This window comes from Elaeis guineensis, chromosome 11 (assembly GCF_000442705.2).
Source record: "Elaeis guineensis isolate ETL-2024a chromosome 11, EG11, whole genome shotgun sequence".
Classification (NCBI taxonomy): Eukaryota; Viridiplantae; Streptophyta; class Magnoliopsida; order Arecales; family Arecaceae; genus Elaeis; species Elaeis guineensis.
In genome coordinates this window covers 114,821,286-114,829,709 of record NC_026003.2, presented here as the reverse complement: position 1 = coordinate 114,829,709, position 8,424 = coordinate 114,821,286, and positions in this window count along the sequence as shown.

Below are 8,424 nucleotides of genomic sequence, written 5' to 3'. Positions count from 1 at the left end.
CACTTATTTTTAATTCATGATTGATTTGTTACAACGACAACGTGGTATCACCGTTGCAGGCGCTCATGTTGGGGTCCTCCGCAGCACTTTGTACTACATTTCTGTGGAAGTACTTTTCAAACCGTCCCTTCATGCAATTTTCATTTTCCACCCTTACCTCACTGGAGATTGGAATCTTAGGAGGCTAGGATGGAGATTGGAATCTTAGGAGGCTAGGAGCTCGCGCTCCTTTGTCCAAGTGGCTGGTGCCAATAGCTTACCCTCACATACAAATACGACTTTAGGACCCTGTGGGCCTTGCAGAGGTGAGGTGCTTTCTTGTTAACAAATAAATGTTGTTAAACGTTATCACAAATATTTAGCAATTACTTATCATCAAAATATAATAACTATAGGAACAAGTAAGCCCGCAATTATGGTCTTTCTAGTTGTTCTTCGTCTTGTTTTTGTTTTTGGTTTTTGTATTGTAATTCCTTTTAACTTGTACATATCTTGGTCTGGGCATGAGCTTGTTTCACATTTCATGAGATGGAACAAGAGTGGATCTTCAAGAAAAAGATGATGATGATGATGTGAGAGTAGAGCAGAGTGGATCTTTTTAAAGCAAAGAAGGCCCTCAACAAGCAAGAGGCCCCGGAATCCAGCATTGGAACTGACAAAAGAAATTTTGAATGATGGAAATACGTGTGAAAAATAAATGCAAAGTCATGCCTGTGTTCTTTTCCTGCTGGAATCCATATTTCTGCACAAAAATATTGCTGTACAGAAAGGAAAAAGGTTACGTGGGAGCACAACATCTCCCTCTACAAAATAAAAAAAATAAAATTGATATATTTTAAATTTATTATAAATATACGGTATGCAATATAGTATGTGTTGGTGCAAAAATTCGCCTGCACCGGAGAAGCTGGAGTTGAGGAAGCCGCGGTCGCCGCCGGGACCTGCAAGGGAAGTCTAAACCGGAGGTGGGGTTGCTCCGGCAAGACCCTCCGACGCTCAAGTCAGTTCTCTGCCTCAACAAGAATGGAATACTCGAACGGAGAATTTAGCAGAGTTTTGAGATACGAAAAATGAGCTTAGAAGATAACGTATCTGAGTCCCCCCTTTTATAGGCGGGGGAGGCAACGGACTGATGGCGACGTGTGTAACTGCCTGGTAGTGGGCCGCCCATGGTCAGGAGAATTGATTGCGAAAGATAATGGAGCAGACACGTGGGTATCACCTCGATTTGCCACGTGGAATCCGTTATGAGGGGTGGAGCAGCGTCCGTCGTCAGGAGAATCGCATGGTATCCGTCGCAGGAGGTGGAGCAGGTTCGTGGCCGTTACTGTGGCCTGCCAGAGGGATAATGGAGCTGTGCGGAGTCCGCCACAGGAAGTGGAGCAGGGCGGCTATGGCTGCCGCGGCTTGTCAGGGAATGATGATACTGCGTGGAGTCCGCCACAGGAGGTGGAGCAGGGTCGCGGCCGTTTTGAGGGCCTGTCAGGGGGCGTGGATCTGTTGATTGAAGCTCGGCAATGGTCGGAGCCGTCGTGAGCGGAGCCCGGCTCCCGTAGGAGTCCGGGCGGAGCTGTTCTGATGTCGGCGGCGGAGTCCGGCCCCCGTAGGAGTCCGGGCGGAGCTGTGATGATGGCAGCAGAGCCCAGCTCCCGTAGGAGTCCGGGCGGAGCTGCGTTGCAAACAGAGTCAAGGGTGAAGTCCGGCTCTGATAAGAGTCCGGATTGAGCTTACCAGCGATTGATATTGAGAGCGGAGCCCGGCTCCCGTAGGAGTCCGGGCGGAGCTGTTTTGATGTTGGCGGCGGAGCCCGGCTCCCGTAGGAGTCCGGGCGGAGCAGCGCTTGCTGATGGCGGTGGAGCCCGGCTCCCGTAGGAGTCCGGGCGGAGCTGCACTTGCTGATGGCGGTGGAGCCCGGCTCCCGTAGGAGTCCGGGCGGAGCTGCTCTTGCTGATGGCGGTGGAGCCCGGCTCACGTAGGAGTCCGGGCGGAACCATTCTGATGTCGGTGGTGGAGCCCGGCTCCCGCAGGAGTCCGGGCGGAACCATTCTGATGTCGGTGGTGGAGCCCGGCTCCCGCAGGAGTCCGGGCGGAACCATTCTGATGTCGGTGGTGGAGCCCGGCTCCCGTAGGAGTCCGGGCGGAACCATTCTGATGTCGGTTCTGCTGAGGGTTTCAGCCGTGGGTATTTTATACCCAACACCAGTCCCCCTACTTTCGAGTTTGAATTTCAAACGAAGGAAGTACAGAGAGGGAGAGAGACATAGCTGAAACCGTCCCTTCGAATCCTGCGCACTGCCGTCTCCAGATATTTTGGCATTAAATGAGCGCGTGCCGGGGTCTTTTCAAGTTGGGGCGATACGAGGGGGCGCTTCGAGAATCCCGCAGGTACACTGGCCTAGGTACGGCGTAATTATGGCCCTGCCAACCGCCAGCCGCCTTTAGTCATCCGCCGCGGGGAGTGGGACACGTGTCGAGCGCGGACTGGCCTGGGGGGATTCGAGATCATTATGGCGCCGGATCCCAGGGTCTATTTAAACCCGTCCTCCCTCCTTCAGGCGTCCTACTCCATTTTTGATTTTCGCCGGCGTCTGTCATCTCCCCGAGAGTCTGCTCTCGCGAACGCCCTTTCGAGCCGTAGGCACCTTCCGTCTCTCGCCCCCCGGGTCCTCAGAGCAAGATAGGTTAGTGCCCACCTTCTTTTCACCGCCTAGGGATCTTTTGTCTTTTCATTCTCTTCGTGTCTTCCTCCGGGTTGTCCTTTGGCATTTCGTTCCCCTCTCGATTTGCCTTTCTAGGGCCCTTTAGGTTTTCCCCCGAGAAAAAATATCTTCTGAATCCTCTGTCTCCGTAAGTTCTGGGAGTTCTTCTGCTTCGAACCCCCAGGCCCCCGTTTCTGCGGATGAACCCGCGCTCGGGGCAGGGCCTCGCCCGGTTTTCGCACCGGGCGTCATTTCGTGTTCGTCGACTCCGGACGAACTTCTCCTGATAAGGGCTCGATACGGGGTCCCTACGGAGTACGACCTGGAGCTTCCTGGCCCCTCTGATAGGGCCAGCGCTCCCCCTCCCGGCCGTTTTTGCCTGTACCAGGAGGCCTTTCGTGCCGGGCTTCGGCTTCCGCTCCCAAACTTCGTCGCCGCCTTCTTTCGCTTTTTAGATATTTCACTTGCTTCTGTTGCCCCGAATTCCTTTAGGTTTTTGATAGGGTTTCTCTCTCTCTGCCACATAGCCGAGGTCCAGCCATCCCTCTCCTTATTCAGACATTTCTACACCTTCAAACGCCATCCTTCAGCGAAGGACTGGTGGTACTTCTCCCCCCAGTTCGGTAAGAAGGGGTTGCTGAAGAGCGCCCCTTCTTCGATTCACAACTGGAAGGGGAAATTCCTCTTTGTCTACTGCCCGACCTTAGAACTAGGTCTGCCCCGTTGGGGGGCTCTGAGGGATTCCGTCCGCCGGGCTCCCAGCCTGGGAGAGGACGACCTCCAGGCCGCCCAGAAGCTTCTGAGTTACCCCGCTCCTTCCCTTCCTAACCTTCTGAGGGAGCAGCTTCTTTTCAACATCGGCCTGAGCCCCTGGGATCCAGCAAGTATTTATCTTTTCTCGCCTTCTTTTTGTTTATTTTTTCTCCCCTCTTCCTTTTCTCTCTCTTCTTTCTCTTCTCTCTCTTTTTTCTTCTTTTTTCTTTTTTTTTTTTTTTTTTCGGACTGATCGATGTTGCTTCTTTTTCTTCTTCTTCTCTCCCCCCCTCCTTTTTCTTTAGCAATGGACGCCGAAGCCACGCGGATGCTCGCCAAGTCCATGAGAGCCCAGAAGAGGAAGGGCGCGACGACCTCCGGCTCAGCGAAGAGGGCCAAGGTGGGAGAGACGAGCTTGGTCGCGCCCGTCCAGGCGACCCCGACGATCGACATTCCTTCGGATGCCGAGCCAGCGGCCCCCCGGGCTCTCCCAGGGAGCCCGCCGACCGAGGTCCCCATTCCGGAGGTCCGCCCCGCGGAGGCACCCGTCGTGGGGAGGAGAAGGAAATCGGTGGCCCGCAGGGCGAGCGGCCACCGAACTGCCGCAGACGAGTCCGTCTGCTCCGAGGGGGGATCGGAGAACCCCTTCAACGACAAGGCTCTGATCAGGCGGCTGCTCGACGGCTGCATTCTGCCCGATGTCGTGGAGAGGATCGACCATGCCGATCCCGAGCAGCGGGCCTGGGATACTCTGGGATCCTTTCTTGAGGTAAGCAGATGTTTATTTGCATGGTTGTTCGGTCTTTATTGTAATTCTCTATCCGTCCTTGTAGATCGGGCACCAGCTCTTCGCCTACGTCGAGGCGTCGGGCCGCGTGAGAAGGGACCTTCTCCGAGCGGAGGAGCGCTGCCGGGATGGAGCTGCCCATCTTCAAGCGAAGACGGCCGAGGTGGCCGCCCTCCGGGAGGCCCTGGAGAGAGAGAGACAGGACCGGGAAGAGGAAAGACAAGCCCGGGAGGAGGAGAGACAAGCCCGGGAGGCGGAGAGACGGAGCCTTGAGGAGTCGGTGAGGAAGGCGGAGGCCGAAGTCGCCCATTTGGCCGAGCAAACTCCGGTTCTGGTCTCGGAGGCCAGGACCCTTGCGGTGGAGGAGTTCAAGGCCTCCGCGGAGATGAGGGAGCTGAACGTCCAGTTCGGCCTGGAGGCATTTACCAAAGGGTTTGAGCTTTGCCGGGAGAAGGTGGCCAGCAGATATCCCGATCTTGGCCTCGAATTCTTGGAGGAGTCCGACGACGAGGCCGGCCCTTCGCCCGCCGCCACAGCTGTTGCACCCCCCGCGCCGAACTCTCCACCCCCCGCTCCCGAGGTCTGAGACCTCCGACCTTGTATCTTTCTTTTGTTGTCATGCTTCCTTTTCATTTGTCTTCAAGATCAATTAATAAAGCCGAATTTCTTTTTGTGGATGATTTTTTCCTCCCTCTGCTCCTTCTTTCCGGCCTTCCTTCTTGTAACGAATCGGCCTTTGACGCTTGCCTCTTCCGATGGCAGTGTCTCGCTGAAGCACTCCCCTTGCCCCTGGGGGTCCCGCTGAAGTCCACTATCCGACGGTTGAAAAAGGAGGTCCTCCACTTGACGAGGAAGCTGAAGAAGTTGGAAGGCGAGCTCCGTCAGGCGAAAAAATGCTACTCCGAGGCCGCTGCCGAGGCCGCCCACTTCAGGATTATTCAAGTGAAGGCGATCATGGACTACAGTCGGAGGAAGGCGAGCTTCACAAAAGAGCTTGAGGAATGTAAGAAGAGCGCCAGTGACCAAACTTGGGCTCAAGAAGCCAGGATCAGCGCCCTTAAGATGGAGCTTTCAGCTGCGCAGAGGAGGATTGGCCAGCTGGAAGGAAACTCATCCCGGACCCTAGTGCGGGCTGACGATGCCCAAAAATGGTCGCAGAGGGTCTCTGACCTCCAGAAGCAGCTTCAAGACGCCGAAATGAGCCACGACGTGCAGCGGGCTAGCTGGCGCCGGCAAGTGGAAGAGCACAAGAGGAGATTTCGGCAGGCGGCGGACGAGGTCGTTCGTCTTCAGAAGCAGCTGGTTACCAGGGCGCAGCTTACGAACGCCCAAGACACCGAAGAGCTTCGAGCCTTGAGAGGCACCGTCGAGGGGATCTCTGTCTCACTTGGGGAGAAGACGGTCGAGCTTCAACAAGTAAAAATTCAACTGGGACTTGAGCGGAAGGCCGTCGCGGACGCAGAGGCGGAGTCCGAAGTTTTGCGGAAGTGGCATCGGGAAGCGGAGGCTGAGAGCCGGCGACTTCGTCAGGCGCTCCAGGATATGCTGCAAAAGAAGGAAGAACTAGAGGAAATGGTGGAGACCCTGAGGCAGTCCTGGTCGGGGGATGGAGGTGATCACCCTATGTTAGAGGGAGCAGGACCTCCTTAGAGTTCTTTAGTAGTCACCCCCCTTTTGTAGCTGCCCCCCTTTTCTTTTCTTGTCGTTTTGTCCCTCTTTTTCTGGCCGTCCTGGCCCTGTAGCACATATATCGGAAATGAGAAAAAGGCATTTTGTGTTACCTTGTCCGCGCGTAGCACTAATATTGTCGTTCGTTGACCCTTTCTCGTTGTTTGGCCTGTTTGGCTTAGAGGTCGCCGTGGGAAAGGGCTCTTCCCTTCCATCCGATCTCGTCATGTGGCCGAGCTTCGCCACCATTTTTAACCCTTGCTGGTGAAGTGGCGGATGGAGCTCGGCTTTCTTAGGAGCCCGGGCGAAGTCTTTCTTGGGGGCAGAACCCGGCTCCCGTAGGAGTCCGGGTGAAGCCTTACCTTGGCGGCGGAACCCGGCTCCCGTAGGAGTCCGGGTGAAGCCTTACCTTGGCGGCGGAACCCGGCTCCCGTAGGAGTCCGGGTGAAGCCTTACCTTGGCGGCGGAACCCGGCTCCCGTAGGAGTCCAGGTGAAGCCTTACCTTGGCGGCGGAACCCGGCTCCCGTAGGAGTCCGGGTGAAGCTTTACCTTGGCGGCGGAACCCGGCTCCCGTAGGAGTCCGGGTGAAGCTTTACCTTGGCGGTGGAACCCGGCTCCCGTAGGAGTCCGGGTGAAGCTTTACCTTGGCGGAAGAACCCGGCTCCCGTAGGAGTCCGGGTGAAGCCTACCTTTGCGGCGGAACCCGGCTCCTGTAGGAGTCCGGGTCTTCCATTTTGCTTGAGCCGGTGGCGAGGTTCTCGTCATCAGCCTGGCTTGTGGGGGCGCGTTAGGGCGCTGTAAGGCCTCTCCCCCCTCCGGTCTAAAAGAACCGGGCCTTCAACTTTGCTCATGTCAGGACGAGGTTCTCCTCCTGTTCCTGACATGGCTATGGGGGCACATTAGGGCGTTGCAAGGCCTCTCCCCCCATCCGGTCTAAAAGAACCGGGCCTTCGACTTTGCTCAAGTTAGGGCGAGGTTTTCCTCCTGTCCCTAACAGGGCTGTGGGGGCACATTAGGGCGTTGTAAGGCCTCTCCCCCCATCCGGTCTAAAAGAACCGGGCCTTTGACTTTGCTCAAGTTAGGGCGAGGTTTTCCTCCTGTCCCTAACAGGGCTGTGGGGGCACATTAGGGCGTTGTAAGGCCTCTCCCCCCATCCGGTCTAAAAGAACCAGGCCTTTGACTTTGCTCATGTCAGGACGAGGTTCTCCTCCTGTTCCTGACACGGCCGTTGTTTTTTGGAGAGGTCATATCCAGTCATAATACATCCGCGTTAAGCAGGAGGAGTGCGTTAGCTAGAAAGAAAAGTAGATTCAAAACGAAACAGTAGGCAATACATTTACAGTTCTCCCGCTCCTCCTCGAGGCCCTCCGGCGATGGAGTCGATGGTCCCGATAGGAGGCCGGTCCCCGGGCTGCTCCTCCCTCTTCTGCGGTTCGGGCGGTGGGAGGGCTCTTGGCCGGTCTCCTCTACCCTCAGGCCTGCGGCGGATGAATCTGTCGAGCCGACCTCGCCGGATGAGCTCCTCGATCTCGTCCTGGAGCTGGATGCACTCTTCGGTGTCGTGGCCGTGGTCGCGGTGGTAGAGGCAGAACTTGTTGGGGTTGCGCTTCCCGGGGTGCGTGCGCATCCTCTCCGGCCTAAGGATCAGCTCCCTGACCTCCATCAGTACCTGGGCCTTCGAGGCGTTGAGGGGGGCGTAGCTGCGGAACTTTCCTGGCGGGGAATCCCGCCGAAACCTGTTGTCCGGGCTTCTCTGCCTACGTGCCCGGGGTGGAGTATGGGCGCGCTTGTGCCCAGGAGGGGATCGGGAGCGAGGCCGGGCTTCCCTTGGCCTCTTCTCAACTGCGGGCTTGCCAGAATCTCCCACCTGGCGCTCCCTTGCAGTCTCTTCATCCTTCATTTTGAAGGCTTCTTCTGCTCGGGCGTATCCTTCAGCCCGAGCCAGCAGATCAGCGAAATCCCTGGGGTACTTCTTCTCCAGGGAGTACAAGAGATCATTCTTCTGAAGGCCACCTTTCAGGGCGGCCATGGCCACTGACTGGTCCAAGTTCCGGACCTCCAGCGCCGCGATGTTGAAGCGGTTGATGTAGGCCCGTATGGACTCCCCTTCCCTCTGCTTGATGTTGATGAGGGACTCCGAACCTTTCCGGGGACGTCGGCTGCTGACAAAATGGGCCACGAATTGGTGGCTCATTTGGTCGAAGGAGAAGATGGTACCCGACTTCAGTGCCGAGTACCAGTTTCTTGCTGCTCCCTTCAAAGTAGACGGGAAAGCCCGGCACAAGATGGCGTCGGGGGCACCATGAAGCAGCATCATCGTTCGGAAGGCTTCCAGGTGGTCCACCGGGTCCGAGGTCCCGTCGTAGCTTTCAAACTGGGGGAGCTTGAAATTCGGCGGGATCGGTTCCTGCATAATCATTTGGGAGAAGGGAGGGTCAGTGCAGATATCCTCACCGTAAGCGGGAGGCGCATGGCGGAGTTCTTCGATCCGTCGGTTCATCTCCTGGAGCCTCCGG